Here is a 6,867-nt window from a genome sequence, read left to right as displayed (position 1 = left end):
GTCACGTGGGGGAATTTTTATTTACATCACTCGATTGGGAAGGCGACGTCAGGTGGAAAATAGGTTTTTACGCCTGGATGGTAGGGAGACCAAATCCTAGTCTAGGAGATCAAACCCTTTCCTGTGAAAACAAACCCTTGCCTGGGAGACGACGACAACAACAACAACAAAAACAACAACAACAGCAACAACAACAACAACAAAAACAATAATAATAATGGAAACCCCTAGAAATCGAGGATGACCGGCCCTAAGGCCACCTAGGCGTGAATTGTGTAAGGTGTACAAGCCGTCGCCAACACAACAACCACACCCTAAGTTAACAGCTACAGGACCCAGTGTCAAGGAACAGTCCAAGAAGACCGGGAAACTCGTCAACTGCACTGGCTAACCATTACCCCAAAACACGATCTGCAAATCGATTAACATCCAGGTCCCCAATTGCTGTTGGGTAGACAGAGGCAAATGGCGTAAAGAAACTTGTCATAAAATATATTCCCATGCCGGGAATCGAACCCGGACCTCCTGGGTGAAAGCCAGGTATCCTAGCCACTAGACCACATGGGATCTGTGGTAGACCATACCTCTTCCTGGAAGACCAAACCCGTAACTGGGAGACCAAACCCGTAACTGGGAGTCCAAACCCGTAACTGGGAGTCCAAACCCGTAACTGGGAGTCCAAACCGCTTTCGGTAGATATATGGAATGACCTGAAGACTATCCACCCTAGTTTTACCTGTGACGTTAGGTTAGTTTAGGTTAGGTTTAGGTTAGAGCTTCTTTGGACTGACAGGCAGGCACGAATAGTGGATTACCTGAAGATTATACATTTCACCTGAAGATTAACCAGCCAAACGCTAACCCATCTTAACCTAACGAACCTTAGCTTAACTTAATGAATCCTAACTTAACCTAACCTAACGAGCCCTACCCTAATTTACCCTACCTTAACTTATCCTAACCTAATTTGAGTTAGCCTATCCTATCTAAACTTACCCAACCGGTGACCTTGACCTTAACAGCAAGTGACCTTGACTTCCGGCAGGTGAGGCGAGACAAATGAGGAGAAGATGAGCTGGACGAGACCCCTCAGACGGTGAACAATAACAACACACTTAAGACAGAGACAGAGAATGAGTCAAAGATGTTCGTGCATAGAAACAGGCAAAGAAATTGTCGATATTTTGTAAAATATAGTTTGTTCGGTGGAAACTCACCTCCCATATTGTGTTGCGACTGCTCTCTCTCTCTCTCTCTCTCTCTCTCTCTCTCTCTCTCTCTCTCTCTCTCTCTCTCTCTCTCTCTCTCTCTCTCTCTCTCTCTCTCTCCATTCACATGATATGACTAAATCGCCGTAGTTACTATCAGAGATCTATGGTCACAGCTAGTAGTCGCTGTTACAGGATGGTAATCACTGTTACCGTGGCAGGCAGGTGGGTCGTGGAACGGTCAGGAACAGTGTGGAAAAGTCTCAAGTCATGTTTTCCGTGTCAGTGATCCTCCAGCGGCCATCAAGACTTTACTTATGTACGGAAAAGATTTGCGCCAGGATTTCCCTCACTCCGCCGACATCGTTAAGCCAAAAGTCTGAATAAGTTTTAATGACTTTCTTTTTTTACTAATTTCTTCTGTGTTAGTCAGGAGAACCTTAAGACCTACTGATGACTAATTATCCGCCGTTACCGTAAAACTTGAGGCGGCTAATTTGATGTGAGTTTCAGGTGATTTGTGTCAGTGGAAGATGTTACTTACGTTCATTATTTACAGATAAGGCGCCATGAATTACCCAGAAGCGAGCGACTTTGGGTCCTGGAACACCTAGCAACAGAGGTCATTATCCAGGTAACACGGCCTCGCACCTCCCGTAGGGTCAAATTCCTCCCTCATAACTTGTGTGTCAACATAATATTCTCGGATATCTTAACGCCATATCACCTCTATCTTATTCCTGCGTCCCTTTCTCCTCCTCCCCACCTCTTTACCTCTCCCCCTCTTCCTCCCCAAGTATCTACCTCTCTCCTCCCTATCCTACATTTCCCCTCCTCCCCAACCCTCTCCCTCCCTTCTTACCCCAATGTGGTGTCAGTGAACTTGTCATTCATAACACACGACCTTGATATTACACACAATATCTGTCACTCATGATAAATAACAGCGACATAACACACATGATCTGTGACGCATGGTATTACACACGACTTATCATCATGAAACATATACTTGGCCGTGGTGCACTCTGTGTGTGTGCTATAATGGTGCACTCTGTGTGTTCTATAACGGTGCACTCTGTGTGGTCTATAATGGTGCACTCTATGTATGTTCTATAATGGTGCACTCTGTGTGTTCTATATTGGTGCACTCTATGTGTGTTCTATAATGGTGCACTCTGTGTGTTCTATATTGGTGCTATATATGGTGCACTCTATGTGTGTTCTATAATGGTGCACTCTACGTGTGTTCTATAATGGTGCACTCTACGTGTGTCTATAATGGTGCACTCTATGTGTGTTCTATAATGGTGCACTCTGTGTGTTCTATATTGGTGCACTCTATGTGTGTTCTATTAGTGCACTTCTATATGTGTTCTATAATAGTGCACTCTATGTATGTTCTATAATAGTGCACTCTATGGTAATATTCTTTATTAGTGCACTCTGCATGTTCTATAATGGTGCACTCTATGTGTGTTCTATAATAATTTGCACTCTATGTGTGTTCTATAATAGTGCTCTGTGTATGTTCTATAATGGTACTCTATGTATGTTCTATAATAGTGCACTCTATGTGTATTTCTATATGTAGTGATGGGTTGTCAGACCACAGCTTGTCAGACCACAGCTTACATCGCAAGGAAAGCCAGACTTGACCCGACATTAGGGGGGTCAAGTGTAAGGGTATCCCCCGCAGGTGCTCTAGGGTGTTACAAATCAACTAGCTCCCCTTCCCATGTCACACGGCCAACAACCATGTAAGAAGGCACCAGCCGACTCTCTCCCAATATACACAATATCCTACACCGCAAGAGGAAGGCCAGCCCTGACCCGACATTAGGGGGGTCAAGTGTAGGGTAACTCTCACGGTTGACCAAGGTTTATAAATCAGCCAGGCTCCCCTCCCATGTGACATGTCACCACAACAAACATGTAAGAAGGCACCAGCTGACTCTCTCCCAATATACAATAACCTACATCGCAGAGAGAGAGTCCAGACCTGACCTCACATTAGCCAGGTCAAATGTAACCCTCGGAGCCCAACTCAAGGGGCCACAAATCAACCAGGGCCTCTCATGTCACACGGCCCCACCTGATGACTTCTCCAGAAAATACAACTTATAGTCTCTGAAAACGTCCAGACCTGACCCTACATTAGCGGGGGCAAATGTAAGGAGACCCTTCGCCGCCGCCCCCCCGATCAGCTCAACCTGACGGCTCGCCTCCCAATATATAGGACGTCCTAGTCCTCCCACAGCGGAGTGAGACAGAGAGACACACAGGGATCGGAGGAGGAGGTCCACCACAGCCGAGTCCTGCTCGAGAGAAGTCAGGGGCCGGAGGCAAGCCGCCTCCGGTCGCCTCCAGTCGCCTCCGGTCAGGACCGAGACTTCCCTCCGGCGCCCAGCTAAGCAGTCTCCCATAGAGACAACCCAGGACTACCTGCTAGGCCTCCCCTAGGTCACGTGAGTGTTTGTCAGAGCTTTCCATGGGATGAGTTACTTACGTGGGAAGTGTATTCATTTCATGTTCGTGTCCGAGAATCAGTGTCTAGTAACGTAATATGATGTCCTAGTAACGTAAATATAATGTCCTAGTAACTTCAATAGAAGGTGTTATTAATGTGTCCATGTCATGTTCGTAATTAATAAAGAGTTGTAACGAAGCAGTGTTTGAGAAGTCGCCCTTAAGACGTAATAGATGTGTATTGACGTATAAGATACGATAAGTGTAAATATCATAAATATCTATCACGGCCACGCTACCAAAATCTTCCTCTCTTTTACTCTCTTACTAAATATTCTTCCTATATATATATAAATATTCTTCATGCAAGATCCGTCTTGTTATATATAATGGTGCACTCTATGTGTGTTCTATAATGGTGCACTCTATGTGTTATATAATGGTGCACCCCTGTGCATGTTCTATAATGTGTTCTATATTGGTGCACTCTATGTGTGTTCTATAATGGTGCACTCTATGTGTGTTCTAAAATGGTGCATTCTATGTGTGTTCTTTATTGGTGCACTCTACGTGTGTTCTATAATGGTGCACTCTGTGTGTGTTCTATAATGGTGCACTCTATGTGTGTTCTATAATGGTGCACTCTGTGTGTGTTCTATAATGGTGCACTCTATGTGTGTTCTATAATGGTGCACTCTATGTGTGTTCTATAATGGTGCACTCTATGTGTGCTCTATAATGGTGCACTCTATGTGTGTTCTATAATGGTGCACTCTATGTGTGTTATATAATGGTGCACTCTGTACAGTATGTTCTATAATGGTGCACTCTGTGTGTTCTATATTGGTGCACTCTATGTGTGTTCTATAATGGTGCACTCTATGTGTGTTCTATAATGGTGCACTCTACGTGTGTTCTATAATGGTGCACTCTCCGTGTGTTATACAATGGTGCACTCTACGTGTGTTCTGTAATGGTGCACTCTATGTGTGTTCTATAATGATGCACTCTATCTGTGTGCCTTATCATGGTGCACTCTATGTTTGTCTTATCATGGTGCACTGTGTGTGTGGTTCTATAATGGTGCACCTACGTGTGTTTTATAATGGTGCACCCTATGTGTGTTCTATAACGATGCACTCTCTATCTCTCAGAAATTATAATGGTGCACCTCTATCTGTGTGCCTTATCATGGCACCTCTATCTATGTTTCTATCACGGTGCACTCTATCTATGTTTCCTATCACGGTGCATCTCTATCTATGTGCCCTATAATGCCGCACTCTATCTGTGTGCTCATCATGGTGCACTCTTATGCTTGTCTTATCATGGTGCACTGTGTGTCCCAACATGGCACACCCACGTATGTGTCCTATGTGCCCACCCATTGTGCGCTCAGCCTATGTGTCCTACCATTGTGCACTCAGCCTATGTGTCCTACCATTGTGCACTAAATCTATGTATCCATCCAGACATAAGCTATCACTCCAAGACCTTCAATATTCTTCACATTTAATCAACTAAATAATTTGCACCACCTGAAGATTAGTCCCTCCCAGCTGATTACACCTGAAGATTAAAACCTAAACGCTACTTAGATGGTTAGGTTAGGTTAAGTTAGATTAGGCTGGGTTAGGTTAAGTTGGATTAGGCTGGGTTAGCGTAGATTATATTAAGTTATGTTAGGTTAAGTTAGGTTCGACTAGGTTACGTTAGGATACCTGACTGACGATACGTTACGTTACGTTACGTTACGTTAAGATAGGTTAGGGTAAGTTTGAAGAGGTGAGGTTAGGTTGAATTAGGTTAGGTTGAATTAGGTTAGGTTAGGTTAGTTAAGGTGAAGCTTACATTACGTTGGTTATTTTTAAGATGGAATAAGCTTCGGGGTTAATCTTCCGGTGCTCCATTAATGTTATATATATATTTCGTGGCCTTCTGACAGCTACCGTCACCATACCTCCTGTAGCCTGCTATTAAGTCCATTTATTCACGGATCACATAGAAATACTACTCTTTCATCCATAACCTGTGACCATCAGTGTACCGTTACTATTATTAAGTGTACTATATCTCAACACTGGCGCTCTCATTCATAACCCGGAATTAATACTGCTTACATCACTTAATCTCGAGCCCTACAGTACCGAGGTCTCTCACACACTTGGTCTCCTACACTATCGAGAACTGCATCACATCTTGGTCTCCAACATACTTTGGTCTCCCAGTCACAGGAGGAACAATGTTCTTGCATCAAAACTATTTGTGAACATCAAAGAGACGAGAAACAATGGGACCTGTAATTACCCACGTCGAATCCTGTTCCCCGTTTTCTATAACAAACTCAGAAATCGTGGAGCAAAGGGAGACTATGTTAAAATACCCCGCAGTCACTCGGTACTCATATACACGCGACCAATTGGGTGTCATAGAACGTCTAGCGAATTAAGAGTCTGCGCGGGTACATCATATGAGGCCCCTGGATCAAAACCGGCCTATCAGCCAGTTTAGCCAGTAATAAAGTTAACTAATCTGTTCCCCTGGCCTACCTCCACAGTCGGTAGATAAAGGCAAGAACTATTTTTCAGTATTATCTAATTTTTTATATTTCTTAGTTATTGAGATATAGGAAAACGGATCTTTTATGTGGAACATCTCTAAACGAACCTTTTAGAGATAGGCCTGTTTTGATCTAGGGGCTTAAGAAAGCCTTGGTATGTACCGAAGAAATCGATATAATTGCATTCACTGAAACATGGATCAACCTAGACACACGTGAATTACCAGTCGAATACCAAATTGCGGGTTACAAACTGTTCCATACCGATAGGCAGACCAGGAAAGGAGGCGGAGTAGCAATCTATGTTAGGGATAATCTGAAGTGTGAAATAAATAAGGAAATAAAAACTGAGAGGAATACAGAAACAATTTGGATAGAATTAAGCGACGGTCGGGAAAAATTAATCACAGGGGTAATATATAGACCCCCCAATCTTGATAGCGTCAATGAGCGACTTATCTGGGATGAAATGCGCAGGGCTTCCATACACAACAAAGTCTGTATAGTAGGCGACTTTAACCTTGGCCAAATAGATTGGACTGTCCTTACGGGTAACTCAGAATCAGAGGATTTTCTCGAGACGATCCAGGACTGTTTCCTAAGTCAACATATAACTAAGTTGATTGGCAG

General features: G+C 43.6%; 1 non-coding gene across 1 annotated transcript; it reads right to left on the bottom strand.

The window, feature by feature from the left end:
• Window positions 1–495: 495 nt before the first annotated feature.
• On the bottom strand, window positions 496–567 carry Trnae-uuc. The gene has a single exon. It is a non-coding gene; the product is annotated as a tRNA-Glu (tRNA).
• Window positions 568–6,867: the final 6,300 nt, after the last annotated feature.

Source organism: Homarus americanus, unplaced genomic scaffold, assembly GCF_018991925.1.
Source record: "Homarus americanus isolate GMGI-L3 unplaced genomic scaffold, GMGI_Hamer_2.0 scaffold1765, whole genome shotgun sequence".
Lineage (NCBI taxonomy): Eukaryota > Metazoa > Arthropoda > Malacostraca > Decapoda > Nephropidae > Homarus > Homarus americanus.
Note: the sequence above shows the minus strand (reverse complement) of the source record. Positions and strands in the feature narration are given on the sequence as shown.